This window comes from Xyrauchen texanus, chromosome 31 (assembly GCF_025860055.1).
Source record: "Xyrauchen texanus isolate HMW12.3.18 chromosome 31, RBS_HiC_50CHRs, whole genome shotgun sequence".
NCBI lineage: Eukaryota > Metazoa > Chordata > Actinopteri > Cypriniformes > Catostomidae > Xyrauchen > Xyrauchen texanus.
Window position 1 is genome coordinate 41,472,545 of NC_068306.1, and position 8,817 is coordinate 41,481,361.

Genomic DNA, 8,817 nt, shown 5'->3' on the forward strand with positions numbered 1-8,817 from the left:
TGTGTGCCTTTTGATCATATCCTTAGAATCTGTAAATGGTCTCCATAACATTTTTGTGACATGACAAACTGACCTCAACTCTCCTGCCTACAATATATTTGTGTATTATTGTCAGTGCCAAGGGAAAGAGAGGGAGATGGAGAAGGAGAAAGGGAAAGGGAGAGCATGCAGGAAGAACCAGGTGAGGAAACAACAACAATAAATTGACAGTGAATAGTGGCAAGCAAAACAGTAACTACTCATACTCCTATACTAACTTATTGGCATTAAGTAGCCTATATTACATTTACTTTTTGTAACATTATTTTACACCACATTTTTTCATAATAAAGGAGGAGGAAAACAACAGGGAGAGTCCATAAGGGATGAGAGGGAATTGACTAGTGAAAGAAATGAAGAGACAGAGGGAGTGCAACATAGAGACCACCAAGCCAAAGCAGCAGAGACAGAAGAGAGCTGTTCAGACTTAGGGGATAAGGACACTGGTCCTAAACAGTTAAAGCTGTCTCAATACCCTCATACTCAGTTTGGCACACAAAAAAGAGCCTTTCAAGAACCATTTTTTGTAAATAATTTACAGAAGATGAATTACATTTTGTTGTCCAAGTACCTGTTACTTTGTTCAATGACAATAAAGTTGAATCTAATCTAACCAATCTGATGACTGTTGATACAAAAGGAGGCACATGGAGTTAACGGTCAGGAAAAGCAGCTGAGTGAAGAAGGTTTTGTGTTTGTTACAGGGGGCTGTCTGTGTGAACTCTCACAATTAAGCTGGTGCTCTGAAAAGGTCTAAAAAAAAAAAGAAAAGAAAAAGAAGAAAAAAATCTGGATTTTGGAGTTAGTTGAACCAATGTTAAAATGATAAAGTTATTTTTCAATAGACATATTTTTTGTTTTTGTGTGAAAAGAGGGTGGGTGGTGGCAGTGGGGCTCATTGGGTGCTCAGCACCCCTAAAGCTCTGACCCTAGAATCGCCCCTGCCGAGTAATATGAAAACAGCAAAAGTTATTCCTATTTTTAAAAGTGGAGATAGACATCTCTTTTCCAATTATAGACCAATTTCTCTGCTTTCTCAGTTTTCAAAAATCTTAGAGGTTTGTTTTTGTACATAGGCTTGATAATTTTATTGAGCGATCATCAGTATGGCTTTAGAGCTAATAGGTCAACCTCAATGGTGGTGATGGAACTGGTAGAAGAGGTTTCCACTGCTATGGAAAATGATGACTATACTGTGGGGGTGTTCCTAGATTAAAAAAAAGCTTTTGACACCATTGATCACAGCTTATTAATGATGAAACTGGAGAGATATGGTATAAGAGGAAAAGCCTCCTCTTGGTTAAGAAGTTTCCTTCCTGATAGATATCAATTTGTACAAATAAATAATGTTAAATCAGAATTAATGAAAGTCACTTGTGGGGTTCCAATAGGTTCGGTGCTAGGCCCAAAATTGTTTATACTTAAAATAAACTATATATGTAAAGTGTCTAGTGTATTAAAAATGGTCCTATTTGCAGATGACACAAATGTATGTTTTTGATGATAATAGACATTCATTGAATTTATGTAAAACAAAGTTCATAATATTTGTTAATCGGCAATGTATTACTAAACCTAAAATTAGAATTAATAATGAGGAAATAGAAAGAGTGAATGAAAATAAATTTCTGGGTGTTATAATAGATTATAAATTAAGTTGGAAACCACTTTTTAAATAATGCAAAAACAAAATTGTCTAAATCCATTGCAATATTAAATAGAACAAAACGTATTTTGAATGAAAACTCATTATATATATTGCATTGTTCACTCATATGTCCATACATTACTTACTGTGTGGAGGTATGGGGTCATGCATATAAAGCCAACATAAATCCAATATATATGTTACAAAAGAGAGCAATAAGGATTGTAAAAAGGGTAGAATATTACAAACCAACAAACATATTATTTATTGAATTACATGTCTTAAAATTTGTCGATTTGGTTGATTTTTACACTGCGCAGATAATGTATAAAGTATATAATAATTTACTTCCAAGTTGTATTCAGAGGTTGTTCGAAATAAGAGAAAGCCAGTATAAATGAAGGGGAATTTACAGGTTTAAAAATAATAAGGGCAAGAACGAATATAAAAAATAGATGTATATCTGTGAAAGGGGTAAACCTATGGAATAATTGTGAGAAGGAATTAAAAATGTGTTGTTCACTTTGTAAATTTAAGAACATTTTTAAAAAGAGGATTATAAATAACTATATACCTCAATATGAATAATGTTTTGTATATTATATTTAAACTATTGTATTAATGTCTGAATGTTATGTATACACATTTGTGAAATGTCTTATGTTACTGTTTTGTTTATCTTTAAAAACAGTAACATAACAGATTTCACAGTGAATTGTATAATTCACTGAGAAAAGTGACGCTCATTAGATAAATATGTAAAAAGGGTAGGCACAATAAGCAAAGGCTTCAGCCTACACCTTTTTCGGTTATGTATATTTTAAATTATTATGGAAAATTGTATTTGAGGACCGAAATAATTTTTTTTTAATTGAATTGAATATATTGAGTTCTTGTATGATCTCTTGATTTATGAGATTCACAACAGCCCTAGAATCCACTAAAGCTGTAAAAAAAAATGTATGTGATCACCAATGGAGATCTCTACAGGCAACAAAAAACTGTAAATGATAGGCTATACAAAGTTTGTGGTACTCACTTTCAGCTTTGATTCATGGGAACTTGATTTCTTGTGTTGGCATGCAGCATTGAGATGATCTGGTTTACCACAGAAATAGCAAATTTTTTCATTACATCGACGTTGGCTTTCCTCCATAGAAACATGGGTGTAAACAACTTGCATAGGTTCGGGGGATTCAGTGGATGCCTGTGCCTGTACTGAGACTGTAGACTTAGAAGCGGAGTGAAACTGGGGCTGTGGAGCATTATGAAGCAGTTTAACCATCTTGATAGCCATGCAAATTCATTCTGACAGAGTAGAACCCTCAACCTTGCATGTCAGTTCCGCCTTTAGTTCTTGGTGAAGCCCCTCGCAGAAAACAGTTTTCAGAGCGACACGTTACATCTTAAACAGAATTGCGTAGTTTGCTGCAGATCGATGGCCCTGGCATAAATGAAGCAGCTGAACAGAGATATCTTGACAACCCGCTGGATACTTGAAGAATACATGGATCTGTTGAACAAAGTAGTCAAACAAGGTCTGGATTTTAGGGTCTTTGTCCCAAACAGCGGCGTCCCGATCGAGTGTTTTACCGCTAAGCAGAGACATCATAAAAGGTACATTTCTTGGTGTCTTGTTAAAATGATTCAGATTGGTTAGGCAAATAAAATGTACACTGTCGTAAAAAAACCCCTGCATTTCTCAACAGAACCATCAAACTTGTCAGGAAGAGCAAAGCTCACCTGTTTACCATGGGGAGCTGGCAGTGAGTGAATGTAGTGAGTCAAGCATTCGTTGGCTGCTCGTAGGTTTTTCAGCTGGTCTTGTTAACCCTTTAAAACATTGCACTGGTGCGCAAATGCAGCCTGGAGCTGTGACACTTCTGCTAGATCCATGGTAGATGAAGTATTCTGTAATGAACTGGCAATGGAGATGGTGTTAGGATCCATGTGCAGGAAGTTTATTAAAAGAGACACAAGCAAACAATCCAAAACAGCAGGCAGAGAGACACAGTCGTAAAGCAGGCAGATAAATCAAATAAACCAAATAAACAGGCAAACAAAACAAAGGGTAGTCCAAAAAGCCGTCATAGCAGGGTGGAGGGCAGGGCCGGGTCGTAATGCTACACACCCGGCCCCTAATCTGGCTAATCAAGCTGCATGTAGATTGCAGTGGGACAGAGAGAGAATTACGGGCAGCTGCCCTGTATGTGTTTGTGTGTGTCTTTTTATTTCATTAAATATAATTTATATTTTTAAGACGGTTCTCACCTCCTCCCTTCCATTAATCCCCTTACACTGGTGCCGAAATCCGGGAAGGTAAGGGATGCGCCATAGTAGAGTCCTCGCCACTACCATCCACACCAGAGGACGGATGAGCCCGGCTGCCTGAGAGTGGATGAATGGCCACCAACCACAAAGGGAGAAGTGGCTCCTAACCGACTGCCTGGAGCAGAGGAGACACCTACCAGCCGCTGAAATGTGGCGGGGTATGAGACCGCCAGCGGGGAGGGGCTCCTGGCTGACCGCCTGGAGTGGGAGAACTGCTGCCAGGAGTGGGGGAGACCCCTTCTGTTTCCTGAGAACGCCGTGGGGCGTTCAGTCCACCTGGGGCCGGAAGACTGCCTCCAATCCATCTGGGGAGGTACAGCTGTCGTCCGTTGGAGGTTGGAGGAGTGGCCCAGGACCAAGCTACAGTGTATCGGAGAACCGGCGAGTAAGTGTTTTTTTCTCTCTCTTCTCTTTCTCCCACTGCCGCTCTGTGTTAGCCTTTCCCTCTCTTTTTTTTAAATGTTTTTCTTTATTTGTCACAATCGCCTTTACAGAGATTAGGTGTAAAATATATATTTTTTTCCCTCTCCTTGTCCCCTCCCTCATCCAGGTAGATGGGATGACCTGCCGGCAGACGGGTCGTAAGGCATGCCCCTCCCGGTTCTCGCCACCTCCTTTCCATTAATTAACCCCTTACAGCAGTATATCAAGAAAAACAGGCAATGGTCATAACATGAATCAAGAAACAATATCAATGGAAAAAACGCTCGGTAGGGCAAGGTAAACTGACAATACTTCGCAATGAACAGTGGAACTGCATGGCTATATATACATGTGGTAAACAAGAAATGAGCAGTGAAGAAATGGGTAAAGATCAGTATTCGGTAGAGGGCTCCCTCTGGTTGTTGGTAGGATGGGTAAGAACCTCAGATGTTACACAAATCTACAAATTGGAAAAGACACAAATTTGTTTTTTTTCATTATCCAACTACCGCTCTTGGCATCTGTGACCTCATTATACAGCGTAGCAATATTACTTGCCTTTTTTGCATAGCCAAATTTCAAACATTACAAGTTCACGCTACTAAGACAGACAGAAAACATGGAAAAGTTCTTGAAAAGGAAAACTGTCGATGATGGTTATGTGGGATAGTGGTGTGCCGTGGGATTTGTTTAATCGTAAAGAGTGTGCCGTGCCAGAAAATGTTGGGAAACACTGATCTAATCCACAAAAAGTTCATCTGCAAAAAAGAAAACACACAGAAAAAAGAAAACACACAGAAGTATGTAAATTCTGCAAACGCAATGCTTACCGAGAAGGAAGTATAAAGAAAGGTAAGTGAAGTGTAAGTAATGCTAGCAAAGCTAGCTAGCTAACGTTAGCAATCTGCCTCTTGATGCATTCCACTCAACTCGGAAAGTCAGATTTTCCAACTTCCTACTGGGAAAAGTGCAATGGAACGCCACTTTAAGTCATAATTACAACTTGGAAAGTCATGCAGAAATTTTAAACTCATATCACCAAGATGTTTCACCCCTCCAAGTCCTATTCGTCCGCCTCACCGTGGCGGGGGGGTGAAACAGGAGTCTGTCGTCGATGTACAGCGGGAAGCAATTCCTGGCAGGTTCAACCATGCTGAGACAGACACCTGGCTAAGGACGAGGGCACAGACCTAGTGGCCTTGCAAGCCGAGGTCTGAACCCAACTGCAACGACAATGACAAACAAGGGCCTCAGTACCCTGCACGCCCCTGCGCCCGTTCTACGGCGGCGGAGCGATCTGGCCAGGGACGAGAGGCTGCTAAGAATCTCAGGTACCAGGCCGCCATCTGGATACCGACCAAAGGACCGGACTACCAAAACCATGGCGCTCGACATTGCTACCTTCAATGCCAGGACTGTGTCGAATGAGGCCAACCTGGCTGCCATCCTGGAAGGCTTGAACAGCATCCGCTGTGACGTGCTCGGGCTGTGCGAGACCAAGCGCCAGGAGCCGCAGCACGTGCGCCGCGATGAAGGCAGGACGGTCCTCTTGGGTGCCAGGGAAGAGACGCGGCCTGTCGGTGGCGTCGGCTTCATTGTATCCAAAAGATGGTCGCCGATGATTGACCTGGTCGACGTGACCAACCCCCGAGTCGGCGTGCTCACCCTGCACCTACACAACAAAGCCACCATCCGGATCGTGCAGACATATGCACCAACAGCAGTGGCTGCAGCCGAGCAAGATGAGGATGTGCTTGAGCAGTTCTACGAGGCCGTCGAGGCAGCCACTACCCCCCGTGCCACCTACCTCGTCCTGATGGGCGACTTCAATGCCAAGGTGGGCAAGGGGTTGGATGGCGAGCGCTTTGTCGTCCCGTTCGGCAGCGGCAACAGGAACGGACCGGGCGAGCGACTGGTTGCAATGGCCGAGACCAACCGGCTGTTCATCGGCAACAGTCTGTTCAAGAAGCGCCCCGGCCGCCGATGGACATGGATGTCTCCCAATGGAGAAACAACCAACGAGATTGACTACGTCCTCTGCAGCCACCGCCGCATCCTGCAGGACGTCGCTGTCATCAGCCGCAAGTTCTTTGACACGGGCAGCGACCATCGGCCGGTAAGGGCCAAACTGGTCATCGATGGCAGGACCGAAAAGCGCGCACTGGCAGCCAGCAACCGGGCAAAGCAGCCGGCCACCACTGACCTAGCCGTCTTCCACACTCTGATCGACCACACCAATTGGGCCCAGCTTGAAGCCGACATTGACCAGGACTACGACCACTTTATAGGCCTGCTCAAGTCAAGCCGCAATGCAGCTACAGTGCCGACCAACAGCCGGGCCAGCCGAATTTCGGACGCCACCAAGGCCCTGATGCAGAGGCGGCGGCAGATGCGCGCTGATGGACCCACACACGTCAAGTACGGCCTGCTGTGCAAGCAGATCCGGCAGCAGCTCAAGACCGACCTCGACCAGTACAGACAGAGGCGCCTGCTGGCGACAGCCGAGGACCGCAAGAGCCTGAAAAAGTAGCAGCGCGGCCAGATACCAGCACTGAAGACGGCCGACGGGCATTGAGGCCGAGTGCAGGCGCTTCTACAGTGACCTGTTCACCAGCAAGGTCCCCGTCCCCCCACCTAACCTTCAGCTCGACCAGCTGCCGCCCATCCTGCCAGTGCTGGAAAGCGAGGTCTGACATGCAGTCGAGCAGGCACAGGCGGACTGGGCGCCCGGCCTGGACGGCATTGAGATCGACCTGCTTAAGGCTGGCGGCCACTCACTTTGGACAGCCATGGCAGCCCGATTCAGCAGCTACATGGCACAATGCCAAATCCCCAAACAGTGGAAGACGGCCAAGACAGTACTGCTGTTCAAGAAGGGCGACCGCGAGCTGCTCAGCAACTACCGGCCGATCACACTGCTGTCGGCCTTGTATAAGATCTTCACCAAGGTGCTGCTCAACCGGTTGGCCAAGCAGCTGGACGAACAGCAGCCCGTCAAGCAGGCTGGATTTAGAGCTGGCTTTATCACCATGGACCATGTGCAGGTACTAAACCAGCTGCTCGAGCGGGCCAGGGAGTATAAGATGCCGCTGGTCCTGGCCTTCGTCGACTATGAGAAGGCCTTCGACTCGGTCGAGATCAACGCCGTGCTGCTCGCCCTCCAACAACAAGGCATCGGGGACGAGCATGTGGCCCTGCTGCAGGAGCTGAACAGCAACTGCGCCACTACCATCACCCTGTTCGACCGGCCGATTAACATCGAGGTCGGCCGCGGGGTCAAGCAGGGCGACACCATCTCGCCCAAGCTTTTCACCGCCTGCCTCGAGCAAATTTTCCGGCAGCTCAACTGGGACGAAGTCGGCATCAAGATCAACGGCCGCTGGCTCAATCACCTGCGCTTTGCCGACGACATCGTGCTGATAGGCTGCTCGGCAGTCGATGTACAGCAGCGGCTCGACCAGCTCAACCAGGCTGGTGCTCGGTGCGGCCTCAAAATCAATCTGGCCAAAACCAAGTGGATGCGCAACGACCAGGTGGCCGACACTACCCTTCATGTCGGCCAGCACCAGCTCCAGCAAGTCGATAGATACATCTACTTGGGCCAGGAGCTGACTACCGACCATAAGATTGGTCGAGGACTGGCACGACGACGCCGAGCCGCCTGGGTCAGCTTTGGCTCAATTGCCGAGACGGCCACCAACAGAGCCATCGACCCGGACATCAGGGCCGCCCTATTCAACAGCACCGTCCTGCCGGCCATGCTCTACGGGGCCGAGACCTGGGCAACGACGGCGGCTGACCGACAAAAGCTGGCCGCGACTGAACGCGCAATCGAGCGCCGCATGGTCGGGGTTAAAAGGATCAACCACGTCCACAACGAGCAGCTGCGGGCCATGACCAGGGTGGCCGACGCGGTGGACCTGGCCAACAAGGCCAAGAAGCGCTGGACTGGGCACCTGATACGGCGGACGGATGAAAGATGGACACGCGAAGTCACCGTCTGGTTGCCGATCGACATCAAGCGGCCACATGGGCGCCCTGCAACACGATGGCGCGACTCGCTACGACAAGATCTGAGACACAATTGGATGGGACTCGCCCAGGACCGACAGACCTGGGCAGATCGTTGTGGTCTGCGCTGACCACCTTTGGCCGGCGAAGACAGACCGATTCTGGATTCTGGATCACCAAGATGAGGGTGCGTGACGTCACAATTTTGTTGCACCCAGGAAGATGTACAAAATAAGAGATAAACATTAACTTTTATTAAATAAAATCGATACATTATTCACTGATCATACATAACATGATATTTAAGCTTGTTTAACATAGGTTAGCAGAGTAGCATGGTAAATTATACTCTCTTTTGATAATCG

General features: G+C 46.4%; 1 pseudogene; it reads left to right on the plus strand.

Moving 5' to 3' along the window:
• Nucleotides 1-5,675: 5,675 nt before the first annotated feature.
• Nucleotides 5,676-8,583, plus strand: LOC127624935 (uncharacterized; annotated as a pseudogene).
• Nucleotides 8,584-8,817: the final 234 nt, after the last annotated feature.